The sequence below is a fragment of the Mesoplodon bidens genome, assembly GCF_964165515.1.
Source record: "Mesoplodon bidens genome assembly, chromosome: 11".
In the NCBI taxonomy this organism is placed as follows: domain Eukaryota; kingdom Metazoa; phylum Chordata; class Mammalia; order Artiodactyla; family Ziphiidae; genus Mesoplodon; species Mesoplodon bidens.
Window position 1 is genome coordinate 10,242,790 of NC_138167.1, and position 19,208 is coordinate 10,261,997.

A 19,208-nucleotide genomic window follows, 5' to 3' on the forward strand; every position below is an offset into this window, starting at 1 on the left:
TTAATTTCCTACCTCGTCTTTTCTGAATATGACAATAATTCACTTTATTGTGGAAATTTTATAAAGAAAAATATAAAGAAGTAAAGTGATAATTCCCTTGTCTCAAATTCTTCTATCTTTTGCACAATATGCTGCCCTGACCTTTCCAGGTTTCACAACTTTCACTTTTTCTAAATAGGCTCACCTGCCCACCAAAGTCATTTTTCTTCTTAGAGTAAATTCTGTTTATCCAATCAGGTTTTCTCCAGGCGTCCTCAACCAAAGTAACAATCATCTCTCCTCGGCTCTCTCAAGGCAGAGGCAAAGAAGAAAGAGCTCTGGACTTGAGATTCAGAAAAGCTGAGATGGAGTTCCATCTCATTTTTTTTCTTTTCGACTATACACTTTTGTATAATCACTAGAGCACTTTGTACCTCAATTTCTTCATCTGTAAAATGGAGATAAGAGTTCCTGCCCAGGGCTTCCCTGGTGGCGCAGTGGTTGAGAGTCCGCCTGACGATGCAGGGGACGCGGGTTCGTGCCCCGGTCCGGGAAGATCCCACATGCCACAGAGCGGCTGGGCCCGTGAGCCATGGCCGCTGAGCCTGCGCGTCCGGAGCCTGTGCTCCGCAACGGGAGAGGCCACAACAGTGAGAGGCCCGCATAACACAGCAAAAAAAAAAAAAAAAAAAAAATGAGTTCCTGCCCAGAAGTCCTCTTACATTGGGACTATCAAAAAATGTGTTGGGGAAAAAAAACATATGAGAGGGACTTCCCTGGTGGCGCAGTGGTTAAGAATCCGCCTGCCAATGCAGGGGACACGGGTTCGATCCCTGGTCCGGGAAGATCCCACATGCCACGGAGCAACTAAGCCCGTGCACCACAACTACTGAGCCTGTGCTCTAGAGCCCGTGAGCCACAACTACTGAAGCCTGTGCTCCACAACTACTAAAGCCCGCGTGCCTAGAGCCTGTGCTCCACAACAAGAGAAGCCACCGCAATGAGAAGCCCACACACCACAATGAAGAGTAGACCCCACGCGCCGCAACTAGAGAAAGTCCATGCACAGCAATGAAGACCCAACACAGCCAAAAATAAATAAATAAATTTATTTAAAAAAAAAAAATGAGAAAGCCCTCGGTAAACTATAAGGCATTCCAGAAATGTAAGTGATTGTTACTATTAGAAACAACTTGGTTTGTCTTGGCCTCTGTTCCCTTCTTTCACTGAAAACTTCCCTTTCTTCCTAAAATTTTGTTCATTTGTGTGCAGGTTTCCTTACAGCTTTTCATTTTTTCCTCTCTTTGATCAGTTCACGGTCATTCTGCCCAAAGCTCAATTTAACATTTAAATCCTTGGTTAACTGGTGCTTATCTGTGGGTATCTTCTGCATTTTTTTTTTTTGTACTTAGAATTCACATTCTCTCAATATTCTAGGAACATGTCAGCTCTTGGCCATACTTTCTTCTCTTGCCATCTATGATATGATGAGATATTCAAAGAAGTCAATGCCAGTCTTGATCTGGAAGGTCCTAAGCCAGAAACGACTGCCCCATACATGGGGCAACTATGCATTACACCTTCACCACCAAACTGGCTCCGACTCGGTTGGGCCCAGGGGCTGTCATAGTAGTTACTACTTATTGAATGCTTACTCTGTGACACGTACTGTTCAAAGTGAAATAACTCACTTAATTCTCACAATGACTGAAAGGCCAGAATTATGACTACGTCACCTTCTACGTAAGGAATCTGAGGGTATAGAGAAGTGAAGCATCTGCCCAGTAAACTAAAGGAGCTGAACAGAAACGCTGGCTGTCTGACTCCGGAGTGCTTGTTTTCAACCACTGTTTTCTGGACCTGCCACCGTGTTAGACTGCGGTAAGAAAGGATGAGGGGGAGTGCAGTCCAGCAGGCCACCAGGGACCCCTGAAGTGCCACTGGCAGAGATGGTGGCCAGGAAACCTTAAGGAACCAAAAGGGGACGACAGCAAGGAGTAGAGAAGTACACCCCACTCCATCCACAGGAAAACTCAACAGTGAGGACACTGACACATTCCCAGGCTTTTCTGGAAGCTGGTCCTGGGTGGGCCCTGTATCTAAGGAGCCCTTCGGGAGCATGGTCCTAACCACCCTGCAAATTCTGCTGTGCACACTCTTCTCTTTGCTCCACCATCCTTATTATGGAGAACCGGACACACAATATGTTTCTTCTAAGTGTCTGACCGCTCAAGTCAACCATAAAAATTTACTACAAAGCTGTGGAGCATAAAGCTTAAGAGCATGAGTGAGCTCCAGCCAGACGGCTGGGTTCAAATCCTGGCTCTGCCACTTGAGCTACGCAAGTTTTAACTTCTCTGTGGCCTCAGTATCCTCACCCATAAAATGTAGGTAATAACTATTCATACCTCTGAGGAGGTTGGGACCGTCAGATTCATTCATGCATGGAAGCACTGAACACAGAGCTTGTAGGTGCTCACGCCACGCCACCAGGTATTTGGTACGTGCCCACTCCCTGCCAGCACTCTGCTGGGCACACACGGGGTAGCGGGCAGAGGTGCTTTCTGCCCTTGAGAAATTCTCATCACGCAATGGATGGGATGGAGACACAGCAAGAGTCATTTCAAACCAGGGCACCACGGGAGCAGGAAGAGGTCAGTGATTCCATCCTGGGGGGACCAGAAAGACCTGGAGCACAATCTTGAAGGTGGAACAGGAGAGCGGGTGACGGTGGGGAGGGCACCGCACACAGAGCGAGAGGTATGAGCAAAGGCCAGGGGCGTGAGACCTCCCTTCACATTAGCCTTCCCCTCCACTTGCGTCGCCATCTCCATCTCCCCTCTTCTCGGACTGTGTAACAAGAAAAGATAAGTCTGGAAAAAATGGTTCTACACATAAAGCTAGAAAGATTAGTCTTGCTCTCCATTCTGACAAGGCTTTGTCTAGTTTTCTAGATAAATACTGTGAAAGAGAACCTGAGGAGGAGACAGAGACCAAAGACTAAAAACCACAGGTCTCAGTGCCTGGTGCTGCTCTGCATTCCGAAGGCCGGGACCTCGGCTGCCTGCTCCCACCCCAATCAGATCCCCCCTCTTCTAGCCACGGGGAGTGCGTGGATGGCACTGGAGGCCGTTGCAAAGCTGTTATGTTGAGCAGGATGGAGTTATTAACAACGATACTGTATGTGTGCGTATGAAACTCATGGTTTGAGGCGATTCTTTACGTTTCCTCATTTGACCCACAACACAGTCACTGTCTCCCCATGAAGACCTCATTTTACAGGTGAGGACGCAAGTTCGGCGAGGTTGGGTAACTTGCCCAAGTCACTCAGCGCCCACAGTGCTGACCTGGCGCTGAGACGGACCTGGCTTCCCGGCCCCTCGGCCAGTGTTCCCCTCCCTCCACACCACTTTGCTTCAAATTACTGAAAAGTAGTTTTACAATATGCATGTGATAAAGCTAAGGTACCAGAACTCCCTGTGGCACCAAGACACAACCTCTTTTCTTAAATAGAAAAATAAAGATATAGGAAATTTAACCTTTGTCTTGTATGCTTATTTTATTAAAAAAACAAAAAAAAACCTGCCCTCTGTGTCAATAGTTAATGCAGATATTTGAAACAAAACGAGTTCCCTTTTGGGAATGAAGCAAGTGTATCTCACAGAACAATAATAGTGGGTTCCCTTACTAATAAAAACACAACTACAAAGCAGGATTCTTGACCACCGTTCTCTTACTTTAACCATTAGGCTCCACTCAGAGTGGCAGTTTACAAATGGGTTTGAGAAAGAACTAGGTAAGAGAAAATGGGTAATCATCAAAATGTCCAAGATTAAGTGAGCGGAGGACTGTTTCCTCTTAAAGGAAGTAGAGTCTTCAAGTTGGAGGTGAATGGTAGGAACAAGCTAAGAAGATGGTGCCCAAGCCTTAACCATCATGTGAAATCAAAGAGATGCTGATTGCCAGTGCCATGGCTTTCTCACCTCCTGTCCTCACTAAATTAAACTACGGTCCAGAAACTGGCTGTTTTATAGGATGCGTTTTTCCACTTGAAAACAACTTTGCCTTTTGCCAAGAGCAAAGCCTAAAGAGAAGGGAGCTAGAAGGAAGTCACTTCAGCTGAACTTTCAGAGTACATGCTGTTTCCCGGGTCCTCTACACATAAACCCTCACCTCCTTTGACATGGAGGCAGCTCTGTAGAATTTAAAGAGCCAGGGGTTAGAACCAGAGCACCTAAGCTGGATTCCTGGCTTGCTGCTTACAGCCATGTGCTCTTGTCCTCTCGAATCCTCACTCTGTTCATCTGAGAAACAAAATAATGTCAGCCTTCTGGTAAGGACTGAATGAGATAACATATGTTAACGTAACCCAGAATATTATATATATATATATATATATATATATATAATGGAACCATGCATATCTATTGCCGATTCAAGGCCCAATTTCAACAGAAAATTGAAATTGTCTTAAGCAAAAATGAGGCAATTCCTTTTAGATAATTATTATATTTAAACTAACAGCAAAAATTCTTAGTATTTTCATTCCACCATTTATCTCCAAAATGATCTACAATTTCTGGCTACCTAATGCCAGGCCCTTCTCACGCCCTTCCCTAACCTCTAACTGAGGTTACGCAAACTGAGGTACATAACCACAGATTTGTCGATAAATGAGGTGCCCTGCTATGGTGGTGAAAAGACCATACATCATTTTCAGAGCCAACTCTGAATTTTATCTTGAAATCAAAGCATCTCCACGAAGAGATACAGAATAAAAAGGAGAAGGTGAGTAACCATGAACCTATTTATTACAAAAAGCCCAGAACAGTGAAGGCAACTGGGGGACATGAGATGAAAAAGCCCTCCTAGGGATGTGCCCCAAAAGCCATCATGAGAAAGGCGCTACAAACAGAGGGAAAATAAAACCAGTACATAAACAAACGACTTGGGAGGACTTATTTCTAGCTGGGAAGATCAAGCAAGACTTGGTGGAGAAGACAGGTTTTGAGATGGACATTGAGGATGGACAGTATTTACGTGGAATGTGAAGGGAAGGGGAAAAGCGTAATAAGTGACGAGTGAGAGCTTTTGGAAGAAATACCCTCATTGAACACAACGTAAAATGAAGCTCAGAGAAGTGAGGCACTAAGAAATGGGTATATTTTCATTGTCGGCCTGTAGCTAGCACTGAAGACACTCTCATCCACACAGCTCTAGTAAAGTTCACCCGAAGCATCAAGAGGTGCTTGTGTGGCAAGGAAATGGAAACATAAAAGGTATAAATATGTCAGCTTTGTCCTCAGCGCACGTTCATTTCCGAGCGTCATCTGTATCGGCAGCCAGCATTTCTGAGCAGTGCCCATGTGCAGACAGCATTCTGCTAAGCACACAGGACACAAGGTGACATAAAGCAGGAAAAATGTTCTCATGGAAAACTGACAAATGAATCAACAAACAAAAGTGATTTCTCTTCTATATGGAGGCTCTATGAAAACCCATCCAGTAGTTTTTTCTCCAAAAAGCCAAGGGGTCAGCATGTTCCTACCAAAAAAGACCTTCCAAATCTGAGCACCTGTATTTGGTCAGGGTCAGATTTCCTCTACAATCTCTCTTCCTCTGTGAGCTGAAGGAAAAAACAGGATACAGGCGTAAAAAGAACCAGAACAGGACTGAAATGTGTTCTCCTTCCCATTAAGCCCAGAAACAATCCTGGAGTTTCTAACAAGGTGATCAAAAGGAGAGGCACAAACCCTGAAGACATCAATTCTGGCCCCATGGAATGCATGGTCTGTGTGGTGAGAAATGCAAGGGGAGAGGCTGCAGTAGCTCAGTGATGTGGATGTTTTGCTTCCACAGGGCCAGCCAATAGGTATTTGGAAATGCAGATCAGTGAGCACACTGCTCAGGTTTCTCCTAGACACTCAGCGGCTCACACCCCTGCCTATCCCACCAAACTCCACCGTGACTCCAAACCACACTCACAAGCTTGCACACGTCCACAACAGAACTAGTATTTTTACTTTCTTATGACTTGTCTTTCCAAAGGAACACAGATCCATAGATCTGCTTCTTTCCCCTCGTCTCTGTACATTTGGGTTCATGTTTATTTTTAAATGGGGAAGGAAGGGAGTCAAAAAGGAAGGAGGGGAGAAAACGGTGAACCCAGCCAGCCTAATAGTCAGGAATTAAAGTAACAGTCACAGAAGAACAGAGCTTAATGCCTCCCACCCTCTTCCTCCTCTTCATCCCTTTAATACTCGATTTCAGGCACTGAGACGGAGGAGACCAGGGCTGGTGGCCTCCAACTGGCACTAAGATAATTGCACCATTCACACCCCTCACCAGTCAATCAGGGTCTGCTTAGCCAGCCCCGTTTATTAATAGTTTTCCTACATTTAGAGCGTTACAAAGGAATGAAATGAGGCTTCCTCTCCAAAACAAGAAATGGGGCGCCCTCAATAGAGACTAAGCGGAACAGAGGACGTTTGCGGAACCAAGGGCCGCTTGCCCCACTTCCCAGCCACACCTGCTTCAAGGGTGTCTGGGAAAGCAGCCCCCACTGCCCTAACCCTCGCCCCCAGCCTGTGTCACTGGCGAGAGCGCTCAGGAGCGAGGTAAATACAGCTCTGCTCTGAACTGCAGAGCAGCTCCACCGCTGGTGTGCACTCTGTACGCTAAATCCCCTCCTATTCCAACCACTTCTTTTGACCTCTGACTCAGGGACCCTCATGCTACTCATGGGACAGTTTAACGGCGACAGGGTCTCAGTCCACACATTCCAATGCTAGGACTGCACGATGCTGTGAGCTAACAGGGGCCTTGTCAGTCATCTTGCCCAGTGGTTTTCAAATATGGCCGCACATGAGAATCCCTGGGAAACGTTTTTAAATGACCACTGCCTGACTGCCTCCCTGAAAGATTTTAATTTAACTGTTTGGGGTACGGCCTGGGCATGGACATCTCATGTCCACAGGATGTTGCTGTTTAGTTGTTTGTATTTATTTTTGCCGAAGCTCTGCAGGTGATTGTGTTACTGACCTGGGGTTAAGAAGCACTGCTTTAGCCTATCTTGCTGGTCCAGAAATGAGGAAATCAACAGCCAGTGGCCATGGCTTAAACCATGGTCCCAAAGTAAAATAACACAAGCAGAAACAAAAAGGAGCTTCCAACTCCCAAGACCACCACCTCCCCCATCATCATGCAGGCAGCTACCGGATACCCTGGGGAAACTTAACATTTTAAAGACCCATTGCACAGCCAGGGAGTATGCGATACCCTGGGCTCAGAAGATGTGGGGATGAGCAAACGCTGACCACTGGCTGACTTAGGGGTCAGGCATCCCAAAGGGACAAGTGGGGTGGGGCATCCCAAAGGGATGAGTGGGGCGGGGCAACGGAGGGGAAAGTACTGAAAAGAGATTCCATGGACACGGCTCTGCCACGTGTACACGACTTTAGACCACGTGGCTAACCTTAGACCTATTTTCACAGCTTGAAAATGGTGGTTGTGGAAGACAGATAATCTCCAAGGTGCTGTCAGCATTAATTTTTTTTTTTTTTTTTTGGCTGCATTGGGTCTTTGTTGCTGCGCGCGGGCTTTCTCTAGTTGCGGCGAGCAGGGGCTACTCTTCGTTGCGGTGCGCGGGTTTCTCATTGCGTTGGCTTCTCTTGTTGTGGAGCACAGGCTCTAGGCATGCGGGCTTCAGTAGCTGTGGCTCACGGGCCCAGTAGTTGTGGCTCGCGGGCTCTAGAGCGCAGGCTCAGTAGTTGTGGCGCACAGCCTTAGTTGCTCCGCGGCATGTGGGATCTTCCCGCACCAGGGCTCAAACCCGTGTCCCCTGCATTGGCAGGCGGATTCTTAACCACTGCGCCACCAGGGAAGTCCAGCATTAATATTCTTATTATCCCAGGTCTTCCTCACACACACATACACATACATACACACACACACACGCATTACTTACCTAAACGCACAGACACATTTACTGTATTTAAGATTATTTTTGACTAGTGTTTGGTAGGGAAGTCCCTGCACAAACATGCCCCTATGTACACAAGTCTAGTGGTGGTGTGTGTGCGTGTATTTGGATGCACACAAGAAAGCCTGATCTCTAATCCAAAGACACCAGTTACCAGTGATCAGACTAAGGCCCTTTGAAAGTGGGAGGATTGATCCAGAACATCTGGGCATTCTCACAGAGTACAGTGGGCTTTGGGAAAAGGAGCAAAGACATCAGCTAAGCTTCAGGTTTCTCCCAAGCCTCTCTTCTCCCCTCCCTGAACAATGCAGCTTTCATCCAGCCATTGTTCTGAAGTCCCGCCTCTCCGAAAGAAACAAGACCTGACTTCCTAAGAAATTCTAACCAGCGGAAGCCCTGAGAGGGTCTATACAGAGATTCATGAGAAATTCAGACTTGACATTTCTTTCTAAAGATGGAAATTTACAGTCTGAATGAGGCAATGAGCAAAGCCACAGAGGATGGCGTGTGTGAAGCACAGTTTGGCTGTTAGGAGTCGAGTGAGTTCACCTCGAAACCTTAAACTCTCCTGATCTAAGAAGCTCTCCACGACAGATGACAAACACCGCCCCCCCTCCCCCTTAAAAGGCTGGACCCCAGCAGGGCCAAAGCCTGGGCCTCTCTTTCCTCCCAGGCCTGCCACTCCCTCGGGTCTGGCCTCCTCCTCGCCCCCTCCCCATCCCTCTGAGCACAGCCTTTTCACTATGCCTCCACCGTCCTGTCCTTTAAGTCACCTTGAAATGAATGTCCCACCACCCAGTGATGGCATCTGCTCATCCACATACCTTCAGACTCAGGATACTCTCTTTACATGCAGGTGGGTCTTTAAAAAGTCTTCAGGCCAAGCTTAGGTTCCTTTTGCTAATGAAATGAACACAGACCACCATATACAGAGAAATGGTGAAAGTGGGGGAAAAAGGGTAGAAGGATGGGGAACAGAAAAAGGTGCAAATAAAATTTAGAGGGACATTCATTTCCAATCCATCTCCCTTTAGGCACCACTGCCACGGTTTAATGAAGTGGTAGCTAAAGGTGTCTTCCTAGCATCTCTACACCTGGGCACCCCCATGAAGAATACTTCTGAAACAAGAGGCCATCTCCTAAGGCTACCAAAACATTTTGTGAATGCCCTGGGAGTAACTATGCCCCTTTTCTTCCAACACTCCCCTTTGCCATTAAAGAAAGCAGCTAGTGTCCGGATGGCATGGCGTCTCTCTGCCTCCCTACTCTAGAAACACATGGGGCTAGGCTGGGTCCTCTTTCCCAGTAGCTTGGCCTGGGCTAGGATCCAGCTCTCTCCTTGAGTACAAACCGACTAACAGCTGTCCCTTTCTTTATAATGGCCATCAACAAAGTTAGCTGCAAGCCAGTGGCCTAAAATGAAAATTGTATCATTTGCTCCTTCCAGAGACAAGCCTCATAAACAGGGCTAGCATTCATTAACTGTAGAACCACTAAAGCAGCAGTGAGAGCCTCTTCCCTCTTCCTTCAACAAGACCCTGACTTCATTCTCTGGCCTCGTCATTTGGAGTCTGAAATTCCTCATCAGTGAACCAGCACATTCCTGTGTCGATCGTCTCCCCAAGTGAAGGGAGGCGAGGAAGTGCGGGAGGCTCGCCCCTTCACACCACTTGCCTCTCCATCCTCCTAAGGTGACCATCCTCTCCTTCTTCTATAAGACTCCTAATTATTTTTCAAGATGTAGTTTGAATGTCAACCCCTCCATGAAGCCCACCTCCTTCTCCCAGGCTGCTCTCTCTTACAGCTTTAACCTAAGGATATGGTGGTCTCTTTACATGCCTCCCCCACTAAATCATCAGTTACTGGAAGGTAAGGACCAGAGCTAATCCTTTTTCATAACTCAGTGCTTGACAAATATTGGTCCTTAACAAATGTTTGTTGAATCATTGAGGAGAGCAGACGTCATAAAAATAAAGTTAAAAGAAGAGACAGTGTGAAAGAAAAGAGACCAAGAGATATTAATAAAGAAACACAGAAGCAGGAGTTCATAAAAAGAGGGAGAAGAATCAGTTATGAGGAGGACCAGCATAAGGAGGCATAGAGGATGGAAAGGGAAGAGGCGAACGATGCATGTGGGTGGAAGAGTGAGGGGAGAGAGGACACAGGTGAACTTAAATACAAAGGCCCCTTTCTAATTTCTCTTTTCTATTTTTAAGAGCAAAGCAGAAATGCTGGAAGTCCTCAAAGCAGAAATATACGTGGAGCTGCCGGTGTTAACCATGATATAGAATTAGGGTCAGGAATGATGTAGACCCATGATGCATGGTCCAGTAACTTTGGCATCACCCGGGAGATTGTTAGAAATGCGGAATCTCGGGTACCACCCCAGACCTGGCGATTCAGAATGGACATTTTAAACTAGGTCCCCAGGTGATTCCTATTTACAATAAAGTTTGAGAAGCACTGATGTAGACGTCTGAAATCCACTAATAACCTCCACGTCTCACTCTATTCAATGGTGTGGTGCACAGAGACTTGGCACTAAGCAACTGCCCCAACCTTAACCAAATCACTTAATCTCCCTGGATCTCAGTTTCTTCACCTATTAAATGAGAAGTCCAGAGGAGATGCTTTCAAAAGTGCCACAGGGCTCTCATATTCTTGATCTCATCTAACAACATAACTGCAAATCATTCCTGTACCCACCAGAACAAACAACAAACAGCATCTTTCACTAATCAATATTTCATTTCTCTCCGTTCATTCATCCATAGACCTACCATTAACAGCCACAGGTGCATGGTAGGAACCCATCTTCTCTGAGTTAGGCCTGCTCCTTCACATTCTGTTCTATTTTCTGCAGCCTTCTGAAAGATAGTATCAATTCAACCACTAATCTACTCTCCCTGGAGACGTCTTCTTGTGGTTGCAAAGAAGAGATGCACTTTAATAAATGTGAACAATTCATTAGACCAATAACTCTTTGGATCCATATTTATTTACAGAGAGAGACGATACCAGCATACCATGCATACCATGTATGCACGGTAGCAGAGACTGCAAAGGTAGTTTACTGAAAGGAAGAAATTTCTAGAATTCTTAAGGAGGATGCAGAACAGCAGTGAAGAAAAGGAGCTTACCCACTCCTGACCCCAACAAGTTACCCAAGATGAGCTGTTTTGTACTCTCCATCATTATGAAGAGAAGGTCAAGGTCATCGTTCAGAACAATAGTTTCCCAACCTTGAGAATGATGAGTTCCACCTGGCTCCTATAGGCTGCTTTTTTGCTCTGGCTTCTTCACACATAACCTGTCCTTTCCCCCACCTCCTTCTCTAGTTCATAGTCTATAAATATTAACTAAATTTCTGCTTTAGCCTGTCAGTACTAGTGGCTGTGTCGCCTACATTTTCATATTCTTGAACAAGAAAATAGGAAAAAAGAAAAAAAAAGAGCCCTGCATCCTGGATTCCTCATATTCGTGGAGGTAATGGGAGAAGGTTTTACAAGGTGACCATGATGTGGCCAAGGGCTGCATCAGCTCAGTCCTGTTTCTCCATTCATCCCACCAACCAATTCTAGTGCACGTGTCCACCTCCCAGGTACCTGTCGCCCCTCCCCACACAAGGCTGGATGTGTGGACGCAAAGGTCAAGGGAGACCGTCATGGTTCTGAAGCCATCTTTCTGGAAGTGAAGCAGGAAGACAAAATCAAGGTACCTGCTGTTCATCCCTTCACCAGAGGAAGTCTCTCTTCCCGCTCAGCCTAAAAGAAAGGCACTGGGTGTGCAAAGTAGTGACTAGAGGAATTTTTTCTCTTCCTCCTCCTTTGCTGTCATTTTGCCTTCTTACTTACTCTCTCTACCTCTATCTACTCCCCGATATATGATACATTTACAGTGGCAAAACAAGGCTCTTCAGATAGACAGGCTTCCCAGGGATGGAACCAACAGAGAGAAGGCACTGGACACCCCGGGGCACACCCTGCTCCTCTCCTTACTTTCAGCATCTGTCTCTAAGCTGCCATATCATCCTGTGTTCACAGATCCATCATGCTTCGCTACACCTGAAGCACAGGCACAGAAGACACCATGTCGTTCAGCTTCTCCTGAAATCACCAACCTAACATCTTCAACCGTGCTTTCCTGGGAAGTCTTTATTTCCTACTAATTTTTTTCTTTCTTAATTGCACATCATGGAGGCACCTCGAATGAAAGTAAATGTACTCTTCCTCCCACCAGCAGCCACATTTCTCTGCCATGTGCCCACACCATCAGGGGGGCGGCGGGAGGGGAGAAGACAAAATAGAACCCGGTCAGCTCTTTATGCTGTGAGGGAAAAAACGGGGAGAGAACAATGGCCCTGAGGCCGCCCAGAGCACCACTGAGTCACGGCCTCATGGCGTCCACTCACGAGGACAGGGGCAGCCGCCACCTGCCAAGGTCTCCAAAACGGCTTTGGATGTGGAAAGACACAGACCACCTGTGGCGATTCCTCCTTGAATCCCAACAAGCACTTTGTGGATGGAGTCCATTCTTTCCTCTTTGTGGCTTTCCCACCGCCTAGTCCTCTTCCTCCCCTTTCAATGTCTTGTCCCTTGCCCAGTCTTAGAGCCAACTAACAATGGCCTGGAACCTGGCTTCACCCCATTAGCATTCAAGGCCAATGGGGCTGAGACTCTGTCGAAAGGCCTCCTGGCAACCTCGTCACCAATCCACATGATGACTGGTGTAGAAGACTGTCGTGGCCCCAGGAATGCAAACAGGACGATGCCCTTGGAGACGCACCTCACCTTCCTCATCCTACCTATGGAATCATGGTGCATGGAGCTGCTTTTCTCACCCACACCTCAGTTCTATTTTTAAGTCAAATTCAGAGTTCATCCTCCCACTTGAAGGAGTAGCAGCAGATGGGGAATGAGCTCAGGTGTCTCAGGTGAGCACACACTGGATCACGTCAGCTATCTGTAGATGTGGCGAGCACGGCTCCAAGTGGGATCCCAACCGCCACTCTGATGATACCATGGTTACAGATGAGTGCTGAAGCAAGAAACGCTCAGGAGAATGAGACCTGGGGGAGGGGAGTAGTGAATCGGATGCTATCCATCCTTTCTGGACAATGAAGAACTCTCTTCCACCACGATGTTGAGTGACAAGGACCTTCAACGTCTTCCCCAATATCCCTTTAGTATTTTGGATGGTTTCAAAGTATTATAAAAAAAATACTGGAGAAAAGATTTAGGGGGAGAATACTTTCAGGAAGATTATTGGTGCTAGTGATTCTGCCACATTGTTTTGAAGATCTTGATCTCAACCTGATTCCTGCCCTTGGGTGCCTTCGGAGTTTGGGGACCTACAGTCAGTGGACAAGGTGACGAGTAACCAGCTCACCACCTGGCCCTGCAGCCCGTGGGCGACCTGATCTCCTCGGAGTTGTCTTGGATTGCATGAGCGACTAGCTGAAGAGCCATTAGCTAAGTCTTTTCCATTTCTCCTGCTATTTCTCTTTTCAAGTGCATGAATATACCACCTAGCCACACTGCACATGCTGTAGAATTTGCTGAGAGGGAGAAAAATGTAAGTATTAATTCTCTTTGGAGGGTCCAAGGCTAACACATGCAAACGGCACATCTCTTTGTTTAACACAAAGACTCACGTGTCGAATTCTGCACCCCTGCCACACACACAGCATTTTAGAACTCTGCAAGATAGCCATTTTGCAAGAGTGGGGAAGTAACAGTTTGCTCGGAGGATGTGTGGGTATAAATAGATGTGCAGACAGAAGGAGAAATTTATAGCTCAAATATAATAGCACACAAAAAAATACGAATTAAAAAGCAGAATACTGACAGAATTCCTTCTTTCCAAGCTAAAGATTTAAGTCCTCTTAACCTGCAGCATCCTCCAATTCCAGGTGTTCTGAGGCCAGCCTGATTCCCCACCTAGACCTGTCCCTCTGCAGTAGGCCTCCCGGGATCTCTGGGCCCAGGGTCAGCATTTAGACAGCAAGTGGACTTCGGGTCAATAGCCACAGTAATCTCATTCATTATTTCATTTTTTAAAAGGCATGAGAAGGATACCTAGGAAGGTAGAGACAGGAGCTAGAGAGACATGGAAGTGGCAAAGGGGAAAAACCAGCCTGAAAAAAAAGAAAAAGCTTTCTCGATTCCCATAAAAAAATCAGAGCTTTAGCTTGGGGTGAATAAATGGCTATTTAACTCGAAAATCACACAGGTCTCCCAACCCTTATGCCATCCAACATCTGTCCCTACATACATCCACCCCCACTGCCTCCAAAAAACCCAAAACCTGTTAGATGAGGAAGGAAAAGAAATAACGTGGGAGATTTCCCCCTTTGTAACAAGTCTTTTTCCCCAAACAGCATTATTTGAATATCTTGTTACCTTTTCTTCCCCCCAAAAAATCCACTTGAGGGACTTGAAGAGAGAGATAAACAAGGAATCCCTGCCCCAGGTGAGAAGAAAATGAAATAGAATTTGCCCTACCTTGGTTTGTAGAAGCCAAACCTCTAGACGGACAGATTAAGGGAGTGAGCATGTTGGGAATATCCAGTCGTGTCTTCTTGCTTGCATATCCACATAAGAAAGACGAAGGATAAATAAAAGGAAGATCATTTAAAATCCAATTTAGCGTGAATTTTGTTTTAATCTTGCGTCTTGAAGAGATGCAAATTCAACGAAAAAAAAAAAAAAGGATGGACTTCAAAGGTAATTCAGGATATGGAGAGCAGCTCACAATGCAGAATCCAGAGTGATTATTCCGTTTGCATGTGAGATTAGTGGCTGGACTATTTTTTTTTTTAATGATTCTTCTGGCAATTACGGTTTTTGATTTTTGGAGCTTTAGTGGAGGAGGCTCTGTGTAGAGAAGCTGGGGGCCGGCTCTGTCCCTCCGTGGAGCATGGTCATTCCCAAAGCGTCCCCTTCCTAAGGGGGAAAAAGAGGCGGTCAAGGTTTGATTCGAGTGTCCCCCAGAGGGTGAGAAAAATGCATTCCGAAAAAGAGATCAATTCGTTTTAAGGAAAAGGGGGAGGAAACCCTGCATTTCCCACAGAGTGCACACGAGAGGAATTGCAAACAGCTGGCACCGGTCTATAAATAATTCAGAAAAGGTCTGGCTATACCATTCCTGGGACAGGCATGGATGCGAGGTGGGAAAGCCAACCTGAATGGAGGAGGAGAGAGGGAGGGAGGGAGGGAGGGAGCGAAGGAGGGAAGTGGGAAGCAGGGAGGAAGGGAGGGAGAAGCGGCTCCACGTAGCAACACACACTCACTCACTCACACGCAGAAACACAACCCCGACTTAACTCGCCAGCAAGTGCGGCCCCCAGCCCCATCTGCAGTGCTGCTGACATGTCTGTCTCGCTCTCCCCATCGTCTCCAACAGCAGCGCCTCCTCCCACCCCGGGCTCGCGCTGAATGGGTTCTGATTGTGCACCGGGTGCACACTGGGCATTCCCTGGAAGGGGCACACTGACACGCGCGCACACACGCACGCGCCCCCAAGCGCGCACTCACACTCACCCCCGCGCACACTCACGCCGCCGCCGCCGCGCTGCTGTGCAGCTCACGGGGCTTCACCTGAAACGTGTCGATTGGACGGATGGTCGCGGCGCGTGGCTCCGGCCCGGGGCCCCGATGCCCAGGCTCTCTGCTTGGTAAGGGGACCAACCCCCCCAAAAAAGACCGGAGAGTGCCCTATCCCTTCACCCTGAAAAACCTTTTTTCAAAAGCCACGTCCAAATGAGCAAGTGCCGGGCTCTGCAGGCTTTAAGAGCTTTACTTAATGCCAGGTTGGTTAACGGCTCCACTGCTTCGACCCTTTATCTTCCTGACACCCCCATTCCCCCCCCCCAAACTGAGACAATAGACTCCAAGGCGAATACTTACGTACCGGCTTGGAGAGCCTGGGCGATAGCAGGGTCTCCGGAGAGGGGTGGCCGGTGGCCGAGGATGGAGGGTTTTCCTTTCCTGCAAAGCAGGATTAATAATCCGTCTCGGAGGGTTTTGAAGTTCACGACTCTTCTTTGCAAAGCAAAGGAAAATGCATCCGGACGCCAGCACTTCTGGAGGGTGGTGCTCAGAAATCACCCAGCCGAGCACTTTCGATAGAGCAAAGCCCCGAGATTTCCTAGAGGTGAAGAAGCCGAAGGAAGTGGTTTTTCAAAGGGGGTGGGGGATCTGCCTTTCTCCAAAAAGGTGGGGGGTGGAAAGGCAGGCGCCCAGATTCCAGCTGGTGATGATGGGAGCCGGGGGAGGGGAAGCGGGCGGGGGCAAGTCAACCGCGCGGCGGCGGGAGAGGAAGAGGAGGAGGGGGAGGAGGGGAGAGTAAGAAAACGGGGGATTAATCACCGGGTACGGGGGCAGGGCGGGAGATCACAGGCTGCCTGGTCTGGATTTGGGTCTCACACTCAAAAACGTGCCCCCCCCACACACACACACCCCTACCTCTCACACACTGCTCTGGTGGGAGGAGAAACCCGCGAAGCTAGGGGAGATGTTCCTGCTCCCAGAGTGTGTGTGCGCGCGTGTTCTCTTTCTCCACATCTCCCACCCCATCCGCAGACCCCTTCACCCCCTCACTCCTAAAGCTAAGTCTCTGGCGGAGGCAGCTTCCCACGTCACGTGCTGGGGGAAGTGGGGTAGGAAGGGGGAGAACGCTTAACCGAGTCCGTGGCGCCTCCTGCCGGCCGCAGTGGGGAACGGCAGCGAGGAAGGGCGGCCAAGGGGTCGGGGGAGCGAGACAGTGCCCCCGGCGGGCGGCCCCGCTCCGCTGCGGAAAGCGTCTCCAGGGCGGAGCTGCGGTTTGAGATTTAAGATCCTTGCTTGATTTTCCATAAATCAGCCTTTGCTTCGTAAGTACGTGGCATGTGCTGGACGCAGTTTAAAGCCGGGTTCTTGCCTTCAAGGGGCTTAAGATCTATTTTGAGCCCATGAGGCTGACGCGTAAAACAGGGGCAAACAAAGCAAGGTAAATGTAATTAAGGGCTAAATTGTGTGGTACAGATTACGTGTGTGCTTTGCTGACTGCTAGTGAAGGTTTGAAGAATTTGGAATTTTCTATTAAAGTAGATCCTGTTATTTAAAGACCTTGAGAAGAAGATGATGAGACAGGTGAATTATCCCTCAATAAAACTAGATTTCAGGGCATTTACAAACCCACCCTCTTGTAAAAAGCAAACATCTATTCATTTCTCTCCGTCTTAAGCTGCTTTCTATTTTAACAGTACTTATCACCACCTGTAGTATTGTTTACTTTTAATATTAATATCATTGTGTAGGCATCATTTTTATTCAGACCCATTGTCTCTTCAGAGATACAGAATATTACAGTGGTGGAGCATTTTCATTCTGGTTATATCATGAGCTTCTTACCCACATTCCTGAGAAGCAGCCATATAAACACACGGGTAACAATCCTGTGTGAAGTGTTCACACCTAGTAGCTGGGTGCTTTGATCTATATAGAATGGGGTCCTATAGACCAGACAGCACCCATAATACCTCTGAACTAACTCTTTCATGTTTCCCGATTTTGATAGGCCGAATCTTTGAATGTAAGGTGTTTAACACGCACACAAACACATAAGCATTACAAGAAAACACAAATACAGTGTGTTCACGTGTGAATTATTCTGTCTCAGTAATGGTAGAGCTATTTTTCTAAGTCAGGGTAAGGCTGATCTTCCACCTCTTTGGAGAACTGCAGAGGCGCCCTGAATCGCTGTGCCCCTTGACACACAACAGCCAACTCAACCACTCCACGTGTAGATTTCCAGTTGTTAGCATGTGGATTCCAGGAGGGGTGTGGGATAAGGAGAGCAAGGGCCCTGTGGGGCTTTCCTGAAACACTTCTGGAGTTTTCCAGGAATGCCCATTAACGTCACAATAGTATCCAATCTCACTCAAGGCTGACCTTTAATCTACTTTTTTTTTTTTTAAACCTCAGAGTCCACCCTCCCCTTCCTATCCCTGATCCCCTTCACCAAAATTGGACCAATTCTCTTATTTTATTCCTTTCCTGGACCCAGCAATTCCGTTCCTGCCTGTTCACTTTTGCAAGTATAGAGAGAAGGATGGGATCTCAGATCCCCTCTCCCTAACTCCACCCTCTCTTTCAGTTTCTAGCTCAAGTTCCAAGTCCACAGAGGATATTTTTCTGTCAACCAAGCCTGAACTGATTTCTGTAACAATTTCAAGGATTTTTCAATGAGGTCTGGCACCTCACCACCATCCCCCTGACTCCACCCTCTGCATTTGGACATGTGTAGAGGAATGTGCACGAAATGACTGGGTGATGCCACTGGCATGTATGACCCAGGCACGAGATACTACACATACCAAATTGGACATCTGGTCCTGCATTATGAAGAACTGGCCCAAAAGGAGAACAATACTTCCACAAGCTATTTATCTTGAACCGTATGAAGCTACTGGTATTTAATCATATGAAATAACCATTAATTATTAACTTATAATAAAAAGGCAATTTCATAAGGTTAAACTTAAAGGTATTATCCTTATGTACGGTATACCTCTTATCTTCCCAGTTAGTTGTTTAACTACTTAGGGAGACAGACCAGCATCTAGGTATCCATATATTCCCAGCACTAGGCTGTTGGTTGGCAACCTCAGACGTTCCCCTGGGGCAATTCAAAATGGCCCCAGTACAGAGAGGGCAAGGAGAGACCAAAGAAAGAGGCAGACAACTCCAGATTGGTAGGTGGCAGTTGTAATAAGCAAAGGAACTTACATACCAGGCTTGCTGTCTTGGGCAGCTGCAAGATGAGTAGATCTCCACACCTGCTGGACCTAGATAGCAGCCCTAACAGGGTTCCATCACATATTCATTCCAGATGGTGTCAATAATACATCCTCAGGTTTCCCTGGTGGCGCAGTGGTTGAGAGTCCACCTGCCGATGCAGGGGATATGGGTTCGTGCCCCGGTCCGGGAAGATCCCACATGACACGGAGCAGCTGGGCCCGTGAGCCATGGCTGCTGAGCCTGCACGCCCGGAGCCTGTGCCCCACAATGGGAGAGGCCACAACAGTGAGAGGCCCGCGTACTGCAAAAAATAATAATAATAATAATATATCCTCTCAGGGTTGCATCCTTGAAGTGGCTCCTAGGGCAGGAACAGTGGGCGAAATGGACATTCCAAGGACAAGGGGAGGGTGTAAGGAGTCTTCATATTGCCTGGGTCCAACTCGTGGGTCAGCTGCTGGTCACAT